This window comes from Callithrix jacchus, chromosome Y (genome assembly GCF_049354715.1).
Source record: "Callithrix jacchus isolate 240 chromosome Y, calJac240_pri, whole genome shotgun sequence".
Taxonomy (NCBI): Eukaryota; Metazoa; Chordata; class Mammalia; order Primates; family Cebidae; genus Callithrix; species Callithrix jacchus.
In genome coordinates, this window is record NC_133525.1 from 7,063,978 (window position 1) to 7,085,294 (window position 21,317).

Genomic DNA, 21,317 nt, shown 5'->3' on the forward strand with positions numbered 1-21,317 from the left:
GGCTTTTTCCTTGCTCCTAAATCGTGTTCCTTCAGAACTTCCGTTAAATATTTTGAAAGTCGGCAAAAGATAATTTTAAGAGTGTAAATTGCATCCTTCCAGCTCAGTCGACCGGAAAGGAGGAAGCACAAAACAAGTTCCGCGGCATAACTGACACCTGTGAATCAGTATTTAAAAAATTCAGTTCCGTGCTGTGACCTCTGCATCAGAAGAATAACACCTGATTACTTACTAGAGGCGGAATCCGGAACTAAAGTTCTCCCTCTACCTACTTCCCGCGAGTTATGACCACAGAGTACGGGTGCACCGGAAAAGGAGAGGATCTCTTCCGGCAGGATTTCGCCACGATAATATGGCTGCGTCCTAGCTTCGGAGGTATATGCCTCTCTCCTTTGAAAAAGGGCTGTTCCAGCTTGGCTATCTTTCTCTTTCTGGGCACTCCTAACTTGACAGGTGGGAATACTGCTAGTGCTGCTTTAGGAAACCCGATTAGTAGAGCAGAAGTCTAAGAGTGTAGCTAGGGGATTCTGGGCTGGCCCTCGTTGTGCTCAGCTAGGGGGTCGTTGGAGCTGGCGCGTTGTGTACTTCCTTGACTACGCAGCCCAGTACTGGTTTTTTAATCCAGATAAGCTTATTTCTGCATCTTGAAGCTGTCTCAGATTCGTTTTGAGAGCACTGTGGATGCTCTCTTGAAGAAAGCTAGGGACACCCGCGACGTTTTCAAAGGTCTGTGAATTTTGCCGGTGTCTGTTCTGGGATCTGGCAGGTAGTAGTATTTCCTCAAAACTGGGCGTGAGTAAATAGTCTGGACGATCATTTTCCTTGGATCAGGAATTACAGATGAAGATTAGCAGTTCTTACAGATGAGGATTAGGACATTTTACTGTCAACTGGGACGAATTTCTCTGAAAAATTTTGGTGCCCTTTTCAGGCCCGGAGCCCCAAGAAGCACTTGAAGTGTGTTGCAACGCCGAAGCACTGGATGCACGATAAACTAATGGGTGTATTTGTGAGTATGACTTTATGTTCTTTGAAGTCAAGAGTACATGCTTGTATATCTGTGACTTGGTATTTCGTGGGAGCACTGTTTGCTTGTGGGATTTTCATTGGTGAAGACATGCTGCACACAGAACTTGACCTTGCAATCTTCTGAAAAGGAACTTGAAAAAAAAGTTATAACATGCTGTTTGGAAACTACGGGTAGAAGGGCGCTTCTCCCTCAACTTTGAGCACTGGTGTAATCTATAATGTCGCCGAGAACTTGGGCATGCCATTTTTATTAATTAATGAGAGCATAATACGCACAGGTGTTGTTATACGGGCCCACTCGTGGGGATATGTCCCGATAAAATGTGGTTATAGGCAACAAAATCTATCCCTCTCTCCTATTGAAGCCTACATCCTATTGGGAGGAGAGGGAAGTTTACAGTATGCTCACAGGTGCTAAAAGCTGGGGGTAAAAAGAGTAGGGCCGTTGGAACGGGGAATTGGGTATTGGAGTGGCTAGTTTTGAAGAGGGTGAAATGACAAAGCCTCCTCCAGAAGATAAGAAAGATGTAAGGGAATGGACTGTTGGAAATGTTCAGGGTTCATTTTAATTTTAATTTCATTAATTAATTTAATTTATTTTCTCAGACAAAATCTTGCTCTGTTGCCAGCCTGGAGTTCAGTGGCCCGATCTTGGTTCACCACAACCTCTGCTTCCTGAGTTGAGGTGATTCTCCTGCCTCAGCCTCCCTAGTAGCTGGGATTACAGACATGCACCACCACCATGCCAGCTAATTTTTGTGTTTTTAGTACAGACAGGGTTTCGTCATGTTAGCCAGGGTGGTCTCGATCTCCTGACCTTGTGATCCACCTGCCTCGCCCTCCCAAAATTCTGGGATTACAGGCATTAGACACAATGCTAGGCAGAGGGGTTAATATTTTCAAAAGAGCTGTTAGGCTACTGTGTTGTGATTCATTCAAATTATGTTTTATCACAAACACGTTTCTTAAAGCTTGTGCTCTTATATACATACAGGGTTAAAAATGCCAACAACAAGGCCGGGTGTGGTGGCTCACGCCTGTAATCCCAGCACTGTGGGAGGCCGAGGCGGGTGGATCACGGGGTCAAGAGATCGAGACCATCCTGGTCAACATGGTGAAACTCTGTCTCTACTAAAAATACAAAAAATTAGCTGGGCATGGTGGCACATGCCTGTAATCCCAGCTACTCAGGAGGCTGAGGCAGGAGAATCACCTGAACCCAGGAGGCGGAGGTTGCGGTGAGCCGAGATTGCACCGTTGCACTCCAGCCTGGGTAACAAGAATGAAACTCCGTCTCAAAAAAAAAAAAAAAATGCCAACAACATCAAAACACCAGGATGTCACATCCTGGTGGTCTCCTTTACAATTTGAGTTCCCCTCTTCAGAGGGCACTTCCTGAGCCCAGAACGGTGGGGATTAATGAATGTACTGAATTGTACATAAGAAAGGACTTCAATGACAGTGCACTGAGTCACCAATAATAGCCAAGTGCATTTAATTTGAAGTTACCCTTTGTTTTAGAGGGTAGAATAGCTGCTTTTTACCTTGAGCCTAAGATACTAGTTTAGTAGTAAAGGCTACAGAAGCCTATGAAACAAGGGCAAGAAATTGTGTGAGAAATGCTGGAGTCTCTTGAACTGAACCTTGAAGACCTGGCAGGATGAGGACAGTATATCCAGAGGCACAGGAAGCAAGCATCTGACAAGAAGGAGACTAGGCAGTGCCTTCCTGGCATATTTCCACTTTGGTGGTGTGGTGACACTGGGTGAGAGTGGTAAGAAAGTCTTGGTCTTCTGAGACAGAGAGGGAGCCAGTGTGAAGAAGACAGAAGTGAGGTGCTTAAGTTGCCAAAGATTCTTTTGAGCAGGGATAAACATGGGGCAATCCTGAGGGTCCACATCCATATAGGAGAAGCTTGGTAACTAATTTGATAATTTATATAGACTCTTCTTGGGACAGTTTGAACTCTGACTACTGAGTAGTAGAAATTTGTCTTCCTTGTCCTGGTATTTTGAGAGCAAACATGGGCTGTGTGTTGGCTGGGGACCTGGGTTTGGAACCAGTCAGTTTCTGCTTCCAAGTGCTACCTTTGCTGTTGCCACCTAGTATCTGACTCCCTGGATGTGCCACTGTTTTCTCTGTTGTTAAGTGGATGAGCAAGGCACTCATTCTGAAGACTTGCTAGGAACTTGGTCCTCAGTCTTGTATGCTCCAACCCTTATCCCCATGGTTTTGTGTGGTTAGTAATCGTTAGTCCATTTTAAGAGGGACAAAACTAAAGAGAGATCTGTAGAAACAGCTTTGGGAACAATCTCCATTAGAAAGGATTCCTGTGTGGTCTGAGCTTAAGAAATCATTGAGGAGTGGAGTTCAAGAACAGCCCTAGACCTTCAGACGTTTGTAGATACAGGGAGCAAATAGCCACAGGGCAGGATGGTGTAACATCAAAACTGCAAGATTATAGGTTACAGGATTTGTTGCAGTGTGAATTTGATGACACTTGAACTGGCAAGCAGCCAGCAAAGGAATAATGCACAGGGGGTTACAGGGTGGTTACAGGGTGGTCCAGCATCGTTGACAGGGCTTGTGTGGGACTTAGAACCCTGGAATGGTGAGAGAGTAGTAGAATATGTCACGTAGTAAGTTGTGACTAAATCATAAAGTACACCTGAGGTACATGGGATGTAGTGTGTTCAAGGAAGGTTTAAGTAGGCAGTACCAGTGGCTATGGTGCTTGGGGCAGGGCAAAATGGGAAGATAGTTGTGAGGCTACATTTGGAGAAGGAAGGGGGCACAAAATGGGATTTCCATATTTGGGGGTATGACCTTCATAACACAGACGTCTCAAATTGATGAATTAATTGCCCTCTTGTATTCCTTTTACCTACAAGTTAAGTTCAGCTAATGCTGAACTAAGGCAAGTAATCTGCTCAATCAGGCTACATAAGCAGTGGATCTTGAGAGATCAGGTTGCCTTTCCTTGTCTTCTACAGGCACCTGTTCCATTGACAGGTCCCCACAAGCTAAGGGAATGTCTTCCTCTGATTGTCTTTCTCAGGAATAGCCTCAAATATGCATTGACTGGACATGAGGTAAAGAAGATATGTATGCCCATCTTCATTAACGCTTCATTAAAATTGATGGCAGGGTTGGAGTGGATATCACATACCCTGCTGGATTCATGGGTAAGGAAAGAGTTCTTTGTTTTGAAGAAGGAACAGATTGAGAGAAAGTTCCCACCGATAAACAGAACTGGACACTGAACTTTGATTTATGCAGAAGTTAGTGCTGGTCCTTTCAGAAGGAGAAAGAGGGATAGGGAGAGAGTGGCAAGGCTCAAGTGAAAAGCTCTAAAGGGGTTGGTCACTGTAAATAAGATGAGGCCAGCAGTGGCTGCTAGCTGACAGTTATCAACGTTTGGCTCCTACCCCTTCCCCATTAGAGACTGGGAGACAGACAGAGGAGCAGTCCTCAAATGTTGGCTGGAACAAATAGTAAATTCTTTTGGCAGCCTTGACTTTTCTCAGGCAGACACTTTGAGGGGACTGGGTAATCTTGATCTTTTAGAAGCCATTTTAGTGTTCAGATCTTTGTAGGCCACAGGTGAAGCTCAGTGAAGAAGAGGGCTCAGGAATCTGGCAAACGATTGGCCAAGGAGAGGATCTTTGTCAGTGAACAGGGTTTGGTTCTGTCTTCCCACTTTGCCTATTGGTGACTTAACCATACTGGGTCTCCAAGGATGTATTTGTAGCATGGTGGGAGAGGATGGTAGAAGAGGGAGGCAAGGTCACGCTTCTCTAGGGAAAATGGGTACTGAGAGAGATAGTAGAGATAAGGACTGAGGAATTGTGACCTAGTCCTTTTTTCACTCTTTGTTTTCATGGTGATAGGTTCAGTACATTGTGTGTGTGTGTGTGTGTATGTGATGAAGTCTCAGCTCTGTTGTCAGGGTGGAGTGCATTAGCGAAATCTTGGCTTAATGCAACATCCAACTCTTGGGTTCAAGTGATTCTCCTGCCTCAGCTTTACCAGTAGCCAGATATACAGGCACACACCACCAGGCCCAGATAATTTTTAAATCTTTAGTAGAGATGAGCTTTCACCATGTTAGACAGGATGGTCTCAATCTTTTGACATTGTGATCCACCCACCTCAGACTTCCAAAGTGTTGAAATTACAGGGGTGAGCCTGGATGCTCAGTACTTTTAACAGCCATTTAGTCTATTATTGTCTAGAAAACTGGGTAATATTTGGTTTATCAGGTGGTGTGTAGAAGCTACAGAACTGATTGGGTTCCAGACTAGACTTTCCTGAGATGCATCCACTGAGTTAGGAAAACCAGACCATCGTTTCTACTTGCTTTCCTTTTTGTATTTTTTTTTTTTCTTTGTCATTTTTCTTTTTTCTCGAAACCCCAAATCTCAAGTGAGGCAGTATTCCTGGTAGGGGAAGTCATAGAAGGAGTAGAGGGGACCAAGCCATTGGCTGGGCAGTATGCTGAGCCTTGAGACTTGGTTCCTTAAATGTGAGGAGTGCTCACTGATTTAGTTTCCTGGTGTGTATGGGTGTGCTCATGTGTGTTTTCTCCTCAGCATCTTGAGTGCATTTAATCCAGAACACAATCTCAAGCAGCCATTGCACAAGAACATACAAATTGGTAGACTATGGATAAATATAGTTACTTCCTTTTGTTGAATGACATTTATTGGGATAGAACCAGGTTTAGTTGGTTTTATTCAAGCACCCCAATTAAGCGTTGGGGATCCCCAGGCTGCTAAAACATTCTCACATTCAACCTAGCATAGAGTGCTCCTGCTGTGCGGACCAAAGAAAGTTTGCATTAATTATGTTCCTTATACTTGTTTGTGATAGATGTCATCAGCATCGAGAAGACAGATGTGCATTTCTGCCTGGTTTATGACGCCAAGGGTTGTTTTTTCGCTCACCACATCACAATGGAAAAGGCAAAAGTATGTTGCCAAGACAAGCTTTGTAATTTCCAGACAGATAGGTCTGTTGTTAAAATTGTCAGAGCACATTTGGGCCAGATTCTGGAAATATTTTCTACCTCTGTTTGTTTGTCTGGTTAATTCAGGCGCTTAGGTACAACAAGACTGATACAAAGTAATGGATTTTCTACATGAGGCTATTTTAGAAGCATACAGATTAAGCAGTCCTCTGAGGGTCAAGATGTTTCTGTACAGGAAAAGTTAGGAGAAGTGTGTGGTATTGGAACCAGGAAGACCTGGGTAAAAATCCAGACTCTGTCATTCATTATTATGTAACCACAGACAACAGTATGTAGAACCTTTTGAGCCTTTGTTTTCTCTGTAAATGGTGATATGCTTTCTTGCCAGATTTCTGTGACTGTGTGAGCAGTGGTGCTGCCTCGCACTTACTAGACATAGAAGATTGTTGACTTCCTTATGTCTGCCTCAGCCTTTAATCCTCCACCCTCTTGAAATTTAATGGCCAAAGTCAGTACCTTCAGGGAGTTTCTGGGTGGGGAACACCTCTTTGGAAAACAAGATCACCCCTTAGTCATCCATTTCTCTTTTCCTTCGATTTAAGGTCATGAGTGACTTCTTCATTATTTCTCACATCACCCAATCACCTTTACAGGATCAGATGTCATGTAAATAAGAAACATATTCTTAGATAAATCTCAACATGTTTCATCAGTCATTGTTTCCAATTTGTTTAACCAGCTTGCCTTTTTCTCAGTTATTTCTTTGGGGGAAACACTGAAATCCCTAAAAGGATTCACAAGTATTCTTTTCATGTCTTAGTAGTTACTTAATTGACTAGTTGTTTGATTGTTTTTAAATTCTTTAGTAATATCCCTTGATGCAGTGTCTCTTATGTTTTTGTGATTTGTTCCCACAATGCGCTTTGTTTTAGGTGGTAGGAACTAAATCTAGCATCCCGCAGGGTGTGTTCTTAAAGGGTGTTTGATCGCCCAGGATATTGGGTTCTCTTATCCCTAAAAACTAAAAAGCACAGGAGAAATCTCAAATTTAATTACTGGTTTTGTAAGGAATTAGGATATCAAAAAACAATGCAGATTGGTAGTCCCTGTGAATTTTTTTTTTTTTTTGAGTGTCGCTCTTGTCTTCCAGGCTGGAGTGCAGTGGTGGAATCCTGGCCCACTGCAACATCCATATACTGGGTTCAAGTGATTCTTCCACCTCAACCTCCCAAGTAGGTGGGACTACACATGCACTCCACCACACCTGCCTCATTTTTGTTATATTAGTAAAGTCGGGGTTTCACCATACTAGCCAGGCTAAACTCAGACTCCTGACCTCATGATCTGACTGCCTCAGCCTCCCAGTGTGCTGGGAATACAGACATAAGCCACCGTGCTCAGCTGTCCCTGTGAAATTTTAAGTGTGAGGAGAAGATACTGGAGTGTTGTTAATACGTAGTACTAGCCCAACTCAGTTGGCCAGCCACCATGTAAGAAACTTGTGTCCAGGAGAGTATCACATAGTAGCAGGAAGTGCCAAATGGCTACCCTGGGTTAGGGTAGGGACCTTATCCTTGTGCAAGAGGTGAGACATTTAGGGAGGTTTTGGTTGAACTTGTTTGCTTGTTGTTTCTTTGGGCAGCTGGGAAGGGAGCATTCTCTGGGTCACACCCTACCATCTCAGCTTGGCTTCAGCAACAGGTTGAAGGGCACAGTGATTTTAAAGTGGAGAATCACAGGCTCATGAGACTTCATTGGTGTCAGGGAAACACCAGGGAGCCTTTTCATACAAGTTATTAATCCACCAGGTAGCATAAGTTAGTGAAGAGACAGAACATCCAAATGGCCCTCCACCCTGGAAAATAACAGTGGAAAAGGGGTATTTTGTGAGTCTTCAGAAAACAATGTGGTGGATTTCCGACATAATTTTCCCCCTAATGACTTAGTATTAGTTGAAGACCAAGTAGAAGTCACTGGATTTAAGAATTGGAGATTAGATCTTGTGTGTGTGTGTGTGTGTGTGTGTGTGTCTGTGTGTGTGTGTGTGTGTGTTTGCTACTGCACTTTGGATGGGGGAAAAGGTATGATTTTGGGAGAGCCCATCATAAGCCTGGACAAGAGTAATTGGAACTAAGACAGTGCCTGTTCCCATTGGGGGTGGGGGCAGAGGAGCACAAGTATCACCTGGAGAAGACAAGGGGTTTAGAGTATACATCCTCTGCTGTGATGGGGGGAAGCACACGTGGGACACAGTGATTGAATATTTGGTAGTATGGTAAGGAGATGGCAACTCAGATCTTAATAAAGTGGATGCTTGAGAGAGTTCTGGAAGCACAGTACCCTAATGTTTGTGTTCAGCTTGTGATGAAACTTGCAAGTAGATGGTAAGAATATAAAACCTAGATAGCTATTTAAACACTCTGTGTACATTTGGTTTGTCACAAGTGGAGAACTTTGTTTCAAATGTGATTAACTTCAGGTGTGTTCCTGAGGTGAAGGGCTGAAGTTGTTCAGATAACCCTAAACTAGTGATGAGGAAAAGATAATGTCTGCAGATTTGTTTCTCTTGCCTAAACCCCAGGCTCTGACTCCTGACAGGTTTCACACCCAAGTGCTAATATCTGATGTGCTAAGAAAGTAAAATATTTTGCCCTACTTGTTTTAATAGAAATTTCTAGATATGCAGAAACAGTGAAAGACTAGGACAGGGACAAAAAAAATGGCAACGCTTTTTTCCTACCTTCAATGACCTTGCACTTTGTTCCTGTTTCCTGTTGCTTATGTGCCCTATGTGTTTACCTGCCTGTGTCACTCCCATTCTCCCCACTTGGACCCTGATTTAAGACCCAGCTAATGTACTCAGTTGCCTGCTGTTTAAAGAACCCTGGCTGGCTGTCTTGAATTTAGTATTCACAGGCTGGGATTTTCTGATTTTTGTTTGGTCACTGTAACCTTGCACCTGTGCTGCCTGCACTCCTGGTATTTACTTTTGACAAGGAAATTTTAGGCAAGAATGGTTGGCTGTGAAAGTTGAAAGGCCTTCCCATTAGGGGAAAACATTGAAAGAGGTGATATGAAGCTGGATGTGTCATCATTCTTTTGTTGCATAAACTTGTTGTTTGATATCAGTATGACCACAATAGAGATAACCACACATCAGGCACCACCCAGTAGTAACAGTGTACAGTACTGTTCAGGAAATATTCTTGTGTAAGAATCAAGACAAACTTGGATAAAGAAAGAAAAGAAAGCATGTGTATATTGGAAGACATTTAAGACACCTAGCAATCATTTGCAGTGCTCTTAGCGTTTTGATAGGCTTGCAAAAATATTTCAGGTTCAAATGCTTTGGTATTGGTCATTTGTTTCTAAGTGTTCTAGTACAGGACTGCATACTAAGGCTGGCCATGAGTTTAAAAATGTTTGGAAGCTGGAGAGTGGATAGGTAGGAGGATATTATGCTTGTCTCTCAACGTTTAAATATCTAAGAGAATAATTTTTAAAATTGACGTGGACTTTCTGACTTCCATTAAGTGTAATGTTTATTGTTTGTTTACTAAATCAAATTTCCTGATAAAATTCACCAGATTTTTTTTCTCCCCCACCTAACATTATTTGAAATATGTATCCCTTTGTTGTACACAGAAATGCTTGGTATTATTTTGCTTATTACCTGCTTATGAGTTTACTTAGTTTACTTCTTCTACTTTACATGAAATAATCTCAGAATTCAAAGTCGATATTCTGGTAAAAAGAAACTCACTGAGTGAGGGCAAATATTTCTTTGTAATTCTTGGTTTGTTAGGTTTTAAATGCTTAAATAATTTTTAATTGTGGTTTTATAAAAAAAAGAAGATATATCATAAATTTACCATCTTAAACATTTTTAATTATATGGTTCATTAGTGTTGTTAATTATATTTACATGTGTTGTGTGGCAGATCTCCAGAACACCTTCATCTTCTAACACTGAAACTATGCCCATTAAACAAAATTGCCACTTGCTTCTCCCCACATCTTCTGACAGTTGCCATTCCACTCTTTGCTTCTATGAATTTGGCTTATTTGGGTGTGTCTTAATGAGTGGAAATTGTAGTATTTGTCCTTTTTTGATGAGTTTACTTTGCTTGGCGTAATGTCCTCAAGGTTTATCCATGTTGTGACAGTATTTCCTTTTTCTGACATACAATAATACTGGATTGCATGTAATTGTGTGTATACCACATTTTGTTTATCCATTCCTCTGTGGTTGGATATTTTGGTTGCTTTCACCTCTTTGACTATTCTAAATAATACTGCTAGAGACACAACTGTGCAGATAACTCTCCCAGATCCTGTTGGATGGTTTTGTGTACATACTCAGAAGTGGGATTGCTGTATGATACGTGATCATTGTATAATTTTTAAGTTACCTTTGTGCTGCTTTTCATAGCAGTCTCACTGTTTTCAATTCTCACCAATAGTGCCCAAGGGTTTCAATTTCTTCACATTCCTGCCTACGCTTTGCTCTTGTTTGCTATGTATACACACACACACACACACACACACACACATGTTTTCCTCCTGACAATTCTTATAGGCATAAGGGCATATCTCATTAGTTTTTATTTTGTTTTTTTAGTTTGGATTTTGAACATCTTTTTGCATGCTTGTATTGAGATAGTGAGCATCTTTTTGTGTGCTTGTATGTCTTTGGAGAAAGGTCTCATTCAAGTCCACTGCTCAGTATTTAGCTAAATTGTTTATTGGTATTATTGAGTTTTAGTAGTTCTTTAGCTATTATCAGATGTAAGATTTGCAGGTATTTTCTCCCAGCCCTTAAATTGTCTCTTCATTCTTACTGATTGTTTCTTTTGTTTGCTTGGCATTTTTGAATTTGTCTATTTTTTTTTTTTTTGGTGTTATATCGAAGAAATCAGGTATGTAATATCATGAAGCTTTTGGTTCTCTGTTTTAGTCTGTGGAGTTTTACCTTTGAGGCCTTATGTTTAATCCATTTAGAGCTGATTTTTATATATGGTATAAGGTAAGATCTTACTGATACTGTTCTTTTACATGGGAACCTAGTTTTACCAACACCATTTGTTGAAGTGACTGGTCCTTTCTCCATTGCGGGGTCTGGGCCCGGTTGTTGAAGATCACTTGGCCATATATGCTTAGGTTAATTCCTGGGCTCTATTTTCTTCCTTTTGTTGTTTTCATTTATGCTAATAGCACACTGTTGGATTACTGTCATTTTCTATTGTGTGTCTAATCAGGAAGTGTGAGTTAACCAACATTGTATTTATTTTTTTCTTCCTTTTTTTTTTTGTTTGTTTTGAGACATGGAGTCTTGTTGTGTCTCCCAGGCTGGAGTGCCAGTGACACAATTGTGACTCTCTGCAACCTCTGCCTTCTGGATTCAAACTGCTCTCCTGACTCAGCTTCCCAAGTAGCTGGGACCACAAACTTCAGCCACCACTCCTGGCTGGTTTTTGTATTTTTAGTAGAGATGGGGTTTCACCATGTTGGCCAGGCTGGTCTCAAACACCTGACTTCAGGTGATATTCCCACCTCAGCCTTTCAAAGTGCTGGGATTATAGGTATGAGCCACCTCATCTAGCCGGTGTTTATTTTTCAAAATTGTTTTTGCTATCTTTGGTGCTCAGAGAATAGAAGTGTTTGTGTTTCTTAGTTTCCATGTGAATTTTAGGGTGGATTTTCTTTTTCCACACACAAAAAATTGCAATTGGTATTTTGATGGGGATTGCAGTGAATCTATCTATAGGTTGCTTTTGGTTTTATGGACATCTGAATGGTACTAATTCATCAGTTCCTGAACACCAGATGCCTTGTCTTTAATTTTTTTTAGTGATGTTTGCGGTTTTCATTATATAGCTCTCCCTTAGAACACCTGGGGGATTGAATGTTATTATACTTGGTGGCCTTTTGTTTATAAACCTTTTCTTGTGTAAATGCCCTGGCCAGGGCTTCCAGTCATGTGTTGAATAGAAATGGTGATAGAGTAGGAAACCTTGCCATGTTCCTGATCTTAGAGGAAAGGATTTCATTCCTTCACCCATGAGTATACTGTTAGCTGTCGACTTCTTATATACTATATAGCCTTTCTTACGTTTGGGCCACTTCTTGTGTTCCTAGTTTGTTGATTGCTTTTATTAGTGAAGGGTGTTGAATCATGTCTAATGCAGTTTCTGAATCAGTGGAGATGACTACATTGTTTTTTGTCTTTAATTCTGTTAATGTAAATAACACTGATGTTCCATCTTTCGTTATTTTTTATGTTCCAAGAGTAAGTACTTTTTGACTGTGGTGTATGATCCTTTTAGTGGTCTATTAATTTCATTGGCCAAGATTTTGGTCAGGATTTTGCACCATATTTATTAGGGATAGTAGCATGCAGTTTTCATTCCTGGTAATGTCTTTGTCTTGGTTTTATATCTGGATGATGCTGGCCTCACAGAATGAACTTGAAATGTTTCCTCCTCTCCAGCTTTCAAGAGGATTAGTGGTAATTATTTTCTTAATGTTCTTACGTTCTGTACTTTTATTTGTAGGCTTTTTGGTCAGTGATTTGAACTCCACGTCTGTTTGGAATTTTTTTTTTTTCTTCACAAGTCAATCTTGTTCCATTTTATGTCTTTCAGGAATTTATCAATGTCTTCTAGGTTCTGCAATTTGTTGGCATATACTTGTTCATATTATTCTTTTTTTAAATTTTTTATTGCGTTTTAGGTTTTGGGGTACATGTGCAGAGCATGCAATACAGTTGCATAGGTACACACCTGGCAGTGTGTTCTGTTTGCTTTCACCCCTTCACCCACATTTGGCGTTTCTCCCCAGGCTATCCCTCCCCAACTCCCCCTCCCACTGGTCCTCCCCTTTTCCCCTCAACAGACCCCAGTGTTTAGTACTACCCTACCTGTGTTCATCTGTTCAAATTTTTCATCACCTGCCTATGAGTGAGAATATGTGGTATTTCATTTTCTGTTCTAGTGCCAGTTTGCTGAGAATGATGTTCTCCAGATTCATCCATGTCCCTACAAATGACACAAACTCATCATTTCTGATTGCTGCACAATATTCCATGGTGTATACGTGCCACATTTTCCCAATCCAGTCTGTAATCAGTGGGCATTTGGGTAGATTCCAGGTCTTTGCTATTGTAAACAGTGCCACAGTGAACATTCGTATGCATGTGTCCTTATAGTAGAACGATTTATAGTCCTTTGGATATATACCCAGTATTGGGATTGCTGGGTCAAATGGAATTTCTATTTCTAAGGCCTTGAGGAATCGCCACACTGTCTTCCACAATGGTTGAACTAATTTACATTCCCACCAGCAGTGTAAAAATGTTCCTTTTTCTCCACATCCTCTCCAGCATCTGTTGTCTCCAGATTTTTTAATGATTCCAGTCTAACTGGCGTGAGATGGTATCTCAATGTGGTTTTGATGTGCATCTCTCTGATGACCAGTGACGATGAGCATTTTTTCATATGATTGTTGGCCTCATATATGTCTTCTTTTGTAAAGTTTCTGTTCATATCCTTTGCCCAATTTTGAATGGGCTTGTTTGTTTTCTTCCTGTAAATCTGTTTGAGTTCTTTGTAAATTCTGGGTATCAGCCCTATGTCAGATGGGTAAACTGCAAAAATTTTTTCCCATTCTGTTGGTTGCCGATTCACTCTAGTGACTGTTTCTTTTGCCGGGCAGAAGCTGTGAAGTTAGATTAGGTCCCATTTGTCTATTTTGGCTTTTGTTGCCAATGCTTTTGGTGTTTTTTTCATGAAGTCCTTGCCTACTCTAATGTCCTGGGTAGTTTTGCCTAGATTTCCTTCTTTGGTTTTTATTGTGCCAGGTCTTATGTGTAAGTTTTTAATCCATCTGGAGTTAATTTAGTGTAAGGTGTCAGGAAGGGGTCCAGTTTCTGCTTTCTGCACAGGCTAGCCAGTTTTACCAACACCATTTGTTAAACAGGGAATCCTTTCCCCATTGCTTGTTTTTGTCAGGTTTATCAAAGATTGTATGGTTGTAGATATGTTGTGTTGCCTCCGATGCCTCTGTTCTGTTCCATTGGTCTATGTCTCCGTTTTGTTACCAGTACCATGCTGTTTTGGTTACTGTAGCCTTGTATTATAGTTTGAAATTCGGTAGTGTGATGCCCCCCGCTGTGTTCTTTTTGCTTAGAATTGAGTTGGCTATGTGGGCTCTCTTTTGTTTCCATATGAAGTTCATGGAGGTTTTTTCCAGTTCTGTGAAGAAAGTCAATGGTAGCTTGATGGGGATAGCGTTGATTCTGTAAATTACTTTGGGCCATATAGATATTTTCATAATATTAATTCCTCCTACCCATTAACATGGAATGTTGCTCCGTCTGTTTGTGTCCTCTCTTATTTCGTTGAGCAGTGGTTTGTAGTTTTTTTTGAAGAGGTCCCTTACGTTCATTATGAATTGTATTTCTAGGTATTTTATTCTTTTTGTAGCAATTGTGAATGGCAGTTCATTCTTGATTTGGCTATCTTTAAGTCTGTTATTGGTGTATAGGAGTGCTTGTGATTTTTGCACATTGATTTTATATCCTGAGACTTTGCTGAAGTTGCTTATCAGTTTCAGGAGTTTTTGGGCTGAGGCTATGGGGTTTTCTAGGTATAATATTATGTCTGCAAATAGAGACAATTTGGCTTCCACTTTTCCTATTTGAATACCCTTTATTTCTTTTTCGTGCCTGATTGCTCTGGCTAGAACTTCCAGTACTATATTGAATAGGAGTGGTGAATGAGGGCATCCTTGTCTAGTGCCGGATTTCAAAGGGAATGCTTCCAGTTTTTACCCATTCAGTATGATATTGGCTGTTGGTTTGTCATAAATAGCTTTTATTACTTTGATATACATTCCATCAATACCGAGTTTATTGAGGGTTTTTAGCATAAAGGGCTGTTGAATTTTGTCGAATGCCTTCTCTGTGTCGATTGAGATAATCATGTGGTTTTTGTTTTTGGTTCTGTTTATGTGGTGAATTACATTTATAGACTTGCGTATGTTAAATCAGATTTACATCCCCGGGATGAATCCTACTTGATCATGATGGATAAGTTTTTTGAATTGCTGTTGCAATCGGCTTGCCAATATTTTATTGAAGATTTTTGTGACTATGTTCATCATGGATATTGCCCTGAAGTTTTCTTTTGTTGTTGGGTCTCTGCCGGGTTTCGTTATCAGGATGATATTGGTCTTACAAAATGATTTGGAAAGGATTCCCTCTTTTTGGATTATTTGGAATATTTTCAGAAGGAATGGTACCAGTTTCTCATCATGTGTCTGGTAGAATTCGGCTGTGAACCCATCTGTACCTGGGCTTTTTTTTTATGTAGTAGGCTCTTAATTGCTGCCTCGACTTCTGACATTTTTATTGGTCTATTCAGAGTTTCAGCTTGCTTCGGGTTTAGGCTTGGGAGGACACAGGAGTCCAGGAGTTTAACTATCATTTCCAGGTTTACTAGTTTATGTAGATAGAGTTGTTTGTAATATTCTCTGATGGTGGTTTGTATTTCTGTGGAATCTGTGGTGATTTCCCCTTTATCATTTTTTATTGCATCTATTTGGTTGTTCTCATTTTTCTTTTTAATCAATCTGGCTAGTGGTCTGTCTATTGTGTTGATCTTTTCAAAAAACCAGCCCTTGAATTTATTAATTTTTGAAGGGTTTTTCCTGTCTCAATCTCCTTCATTTCAGCTCTGATCTTAGTTATTTCTTGTCTTCTGCTGGGTTTTGAGTTTTTTTGATCTTGCTCCTCTAGCTCTTTCAATTTTGACGATAGTGTGTCAGTTTTGGATCTCTCCATTCTCCTCATATGGGCACTTATTGCTATATATTTTCCTCTAGAGACTACTTTAAATGTGTCCCAGAGATTCTGGCACGTTTTGTCTTCATTCTCATTGGTTTTGAAGAACTTCTTTATTTCTGCCTTCATTTTATTGTTTATCCCATCAACATTCAAGAGCCAGTTGTTCCGTTTCCATGAAGTTGTGCGGTTCTGGTGGGTTTCTGAATTCTGAGTTCTAACTTGATTGCACTATGGTCTGAGAGACAGTTTGTTATGATTTCAGTTGTTTTGCATTTGCTGAGGAGTGCTTTACTTCCAATTATGTGGTCATTTTTAGCGTAGGTGTGATGTGGTGCTGAAAAGAATGTGTATTCTGTGGATTTGGGGTGGAGAGTTCTGTAAATGTCTATCAGGTTTGCTTGCTCCAGGTCTGAGTTCAAGCCCTAGATATCCTTGTTGATTTTCTGTCTTGTTGATCTGTCTAATATTGACAGTGGAGGGTTAAAGTCTCCCAATATTATTGTGTGGGAGTCTAAGTTTTTTGTAAGTGATTAAGAACTTGCCTTATATATCTGGGTGCTCCTGTATTGGGCCCATATGTGTTTAGGATTGTTAGCTCTTCTTGTATCAATTTTTTAACCATTATGTAATGGCCTTCTTTGTCTCTTATAATCTTCGTTGCTTTAAATTCTGTTTTATCAGAGACGAGAATTGCAACTCCTGCTTTTTTTTTTTTTTCTCTCAATTTGCGTGGTAAATTTTTTTCCATTTCTTTATTTTGAGCCTTTGTGTATCCTTGCATGTTAGATGGGTTTCCTGGATACAGCACACTGATGGGTTTTGGATTTTTATCCAATTTGCCGGTCTGTGTCTTTTGATTGGTGCATTTAGTCCATTTACATTTAGGGTGAATATTGTTATGTGTGAATTTGATACTGCCATTTTGATGCTAGCTGGCTGTTTTGCCTGTTAGTTGTTGTAGAATCTTCATGTTGATGCTCTTTAGCATTTAGTGTGATTTTGGAATGGCTGGTACTGGTTGTTCCTTTCTATGTGTAGTGCCTCTTTCAGCAGCTCTTGTAAAGAAGGCCTGGTGGTGACAAAATCTCTGAGTACTTGCTTGTTCACAAACGATTTTATTTTTCCTTCACTTCTGAAGCACAGTTAGGCTGGAGATGAAATTCTGGGTTGAAAGTTCTTTTCTTTAAGGATGTTGAATATTGGTTCCCACTCTTTTGGCTTATAGTGTTTCTGTTGAGAGATCTGCTGTGAATCTGATGGGCCTCCCTTTGTGGGTGACCCGACCTTTCTCTCTGGCTGCCCTTAGTATTTTCTCCTTCATTTCGACCTTGTTAAATCTGGCGATTATGTGCCTTGAAGTTGCTCTTCTTGCGGAATATCTTTGTGGTGTTCTCTGTATTTCCTGCATTTGAGTGTTTACCTGTCTCGCTAGGTGGGGGAAATTTTTCTGGATAATGTCCTGAAGAGTATTTTCCAGCTTGGATTCATTTTCGTCGTCACATTCTGGTACACCTATCAAATTTAGGTGAGGTCTCTTCACATAGTCCCACATTTCTTGGAGACTTTGTTCATTCCTTTTTGCTCTTTGTTTCTCTGATCTTGGTTTCTCATTTTATTTCATTGAGTTGATCTTCGACTTCTGATATTCTTTCTTTTGCTTGGTCTATTTGGCTGTTGAAACTTGTGAATGCTTAGCGAAGTTGTTGTATTGGGTTATTCAGCTTGTTTAATTGATTCATAGTCCTCTCTAAGGTATCCATTCTTGTTATCATTTCCTCGAATCTTTTTTTAAATATTTTTTCAAGGTTCTTAGTTTCTTTGCATTGATTTAAAACATGTTCTTTTAGATCACAAGTTTCTCATTATCCACCTTCTGAAGTCTAATTTCGTCATTTCCTCACAGTCATTCTCCATCCAGCTTTGTTCTCTTGCTGGTGAGTAGTTTTGGTTGTTTTTAGGAGGCGAGGTGTTCTGATTTCTGGTGTTTTCCTCCTTTTTGCACTGGTTTCTTCCCATCTTATGGATTTATCCACCTGTCATCTGTGTAGTTGCTGACTTTTCGATTGGGTCTCTGAGTGGACACCCGGATTGTTGATGATGAAGTATTTCTGTTACTTCATTTTTCTTCCACCAGTCTAGCCCCTCGACTGTATGACTGCTGAGGTCCACTTCAGGCCCTGCTTGCAGGGGTGCACCTATAGCAGCTGCGAAACAGTGAGCAGTGCTACCAGTTTCTTTGTCTGCTATCTTTGTCCCAGGATGATGCCTGCCAAATGTCAGTCTTCTGGATATAGAGGGGTCAGGAAGCTGCCTGAGGAGACAGTCTATACTTATAGGAGCTCAAGTGCTGAGATGTGGCTCTGTTGTTCATTCAGAGCTGTTAGGCTGCTACGTTTAATTCTGCTGCAACAGAACTCATTAAGAAACCAATTTTTTCTCAGTTGCTCTTTCTCAGGGGGGAGTTGGTGCTTTCTTTGTGAGTGTCCGTTGTGCTGTCCTGCCCAGCTAGGAGGCAGCCTAGTCACTATTTGCCTGCCGAGGCTCTGCACTGTTGGTGTGAGGTTCACCCTGTTGCTGCAGGCTCTGCCATTTTTCTGCGGTCTCTGGCCTGCTTCCATGGGCTACGCCCAGCGGCGGAGTCTTTCTGTTGTGACGGGTTGCCTCGGTAATGGCAGGCTGTGTTAGCAATGGGTGTGTACCTCAGTAGGGGCGGATTCCCTCAGTAATGGCCGAGGCCTTTCCCCAACGGAGCTGCACCGTACTTGGTTCAGCTGTGCCCTAAGGAAACCTCTCCACCAGGAGCGTTTGGAATCACCGTTTTGTTTGTCCCACTGCACTACCCCAAACGCTGTTTCCCTGGAATGTCCTGGGCTGGCTCACTGTTCAAGTCTTTTTCAGTCTCAAGTTCAGCGCTCTCAAGTCTCAGATTGCCAGTTCAACAGGGCACCTGGACCAGTGCGCAATCTGCAGAGCGCTGTGCAGCACCACTGCGCTATAGCACTGGCCAAAACTTCTGCCTGGGATCCCACGTCTCTTTTATGCCTGGGAATTTCCCCGTTCTGTGAGCAACAAAGATCCATCTGGAAAAGTGGCCCTGACCACCCTCTTTGTGCATTCAACGAGAACTTCAATCCTGGATTGTTCTCACTGCACCGTCTTGAGTCCTCTCACATGGAATAATTGTTTCGAGACTCCTTCATTTTGTTGTATGTATCAGTAGTTTATCACTTTTTATTGCCTAGTATTTGCATATCCCTATACAACATTTTGCGTATCCATTCACCTGTGGATAGACATTTGGGTTGTTCCCAGTTTTTAGCTATTATAAATAAAGCAGCTATGAACATTCATGTACATGTCTTTTTAGGGACATGTGCCTCAATTTTTCTTGGGTAAATATCAAGGAGTGGAACTATGGAATCATAAGATTAATGTATGTTAAACTTTTTTTGATAACAGCCAAACTGTTTTCCGCAGAGGTTGGTGCCATTTTACATTTCGAGTAGAAAAGCGTGAAAGCTCAGACTTTCTCATATCCGAGCCAACAGTTGGTGTTGTCAATCTTTGAAATTTTCATTATTCTAATTGTTGTGCAATCATAGCTCATTGCAGTCTTTAATTTGCATAATCACGAAAGATATTGAACATAATCTTATGTGCTTCTTAACCAATTATATATCTTTTTTTTTTGTTTTGGAAGTTATGGATATGTTTATTATCTTTTTCTTTGCATTTTAGGTTTTAGGGTACATGTGCAGAACATGCAAGATAGTTGCATAGGTACACACGTGACAGTGTGATTTGATGCCTTCCTCCCCTTCACCCACATTCTGGCATTTCACCCCATGCTATCTCTCCCCAGCTCCCGCTGCTTTTTTTTGTTTCCCCCAGTAGACCCCAGTGTGTAACGCTCCCCTCCCTGTGTCCATGTGTTCTCATTGTTCATCACCCGGCTATGAGTGATAATATGCGGTATTTCACTTTCTGTTCTTATGTCTATTTGCTGACAATAATGTTCTCCAGATTCATCCATGTCCCTACAAAGGACAGGAACTCATCGTTTTTGATGGCTGCATAATATTCCATGGTGTATATATGCCACATTTTTCCAATCCAGTTTATCATCGTTGGGCATTTGGGTTGGTTCCAGGTCTCTGCTATTGTAAACAGTGCTGCAGTGAACATTCGTGTGCATGTGTCCTTATAGTAGAACGATTTATAGTCCATTGGATATATACCCAGTAATGGGATTGCTGGGTCAAATGGAATTTCTATTTCTAGGTCCTTGAGCAATCGCCACACTGTCTTTCACAATGGTTGAACTAATTTACACTCCCACCAGAAGTGTAAAAGTGCTCCTGTTTCTCTACATCCTCTCCAGAATCTGTTGTCTCCAGATTTTTTAATGATCGCCGTTCTAACTGGCATGAGATGGTATCTCAATGTGGTTTTGATTTGCATTTCTGTAATGACCAGTGATGAACAGCATTTTTTAATATGTTTGTTGGCCTCCTGTATGTCTTCTTTTATAAATTGTCTGTTCATATCCCTTGTCCATTTTGGAATGGGCTTATTTGTTTTTTTCTTCTGAATCTGTTTGATTTCTTTGTAAATTGTGGATATCAGCCCTTTGTTAGATGGCTGCACTACAAAATATTTTCCCATTCTGTTGGTTGCCGATTCACTTTACTGACTGTTTATTTTGCTGTGCAGAAGCTGTGGAGTTTGATTAGGTCCCATTTGTCTATTTTGGCTTTTGTAGCCAATGCTTTTGTTGTTTTCTTCATGAAGTCCTTGCCTACTCCTATGACCTGAATGGTTTTGCCTGGATTTTCTTTTAGGGCTTTTGTGGTGCCAGGTCTTATGTTTAAGTCTTTAATTCATCTGGAGTTACTTTTAATTTAAGGTGTCAGGGAGGGGTCCAGTTTCTGCCTTCTACACATGGCTAGGCAGTTTTCCTAACACCATTTATTAAACAGAAAATCCTTTCTCCATTGCTTGTTTTGTTCAGATTTATCAAAGATTGTATGGTTGTAGATATGTTGTTTTGCCTCCGATGCCTCTGTTTTTTTCCATTGGTCTATATCTCTGTTTTGGTAACAGTGCCATGCTGTTTTGACTACTGTAGCCTTGTATTATAGTTTGAAATTCGGTAGTTTAATGCCCCCCGCTCTGTTCTTTTTTCTTAGAATTGACTTGTCTATTCGGGCTCTTTTTTTGTTCCCTATGAAGTTCATGGTGATTTTTTTTCCAGTTCTGTGAAGAAAATCAATGGTAGCTTGATGGGGATAGCATTGATTCTGTAAATTACTTTGGGCAGTAGAGCCATTTTCAAGATATTCTTCCTAACCATGTACATGGAGTATTTCTCCATCTGTTTGTGTCCTCTCTTATTTCGTTGAACAGTGGTTTGCAGTTTTTCTTGAAGAGGTCTCTTATTTTTTCTGTAAGTTGTATTCCTAGGTGTTTTATTAT

The 21,317-nt window shown here is 40.8% G+C and overlaps 1 long non-coding RNA gene across 3 annotated transcripts in view; it reads left to right on the forward strand.

The window, feature by feature from the left end:
- The first annotated feature begins 323 nt into the window (after positions 1-323).
- Positions 324-21,317, forward strand: part of LOC144581325 (uncharacterized) — a 59,425-nt gene continuing 38,431 nt past the window's right edge. For 2 of the 3 annotated variants that reach the window (XR_013531938.1, XR_013531939.1), the window contains exons 1-2: positions 324-453; positions 932-1,009. This is a non-coding gene — a long non-coding RNA (uncharacterized LOC144581325). The remainder of the gene's footprint in view (positions 454-931; positions 1,010-21,317) is intronic. The other variant, XR_013531940.1, reaches the window with a different exon arrangement.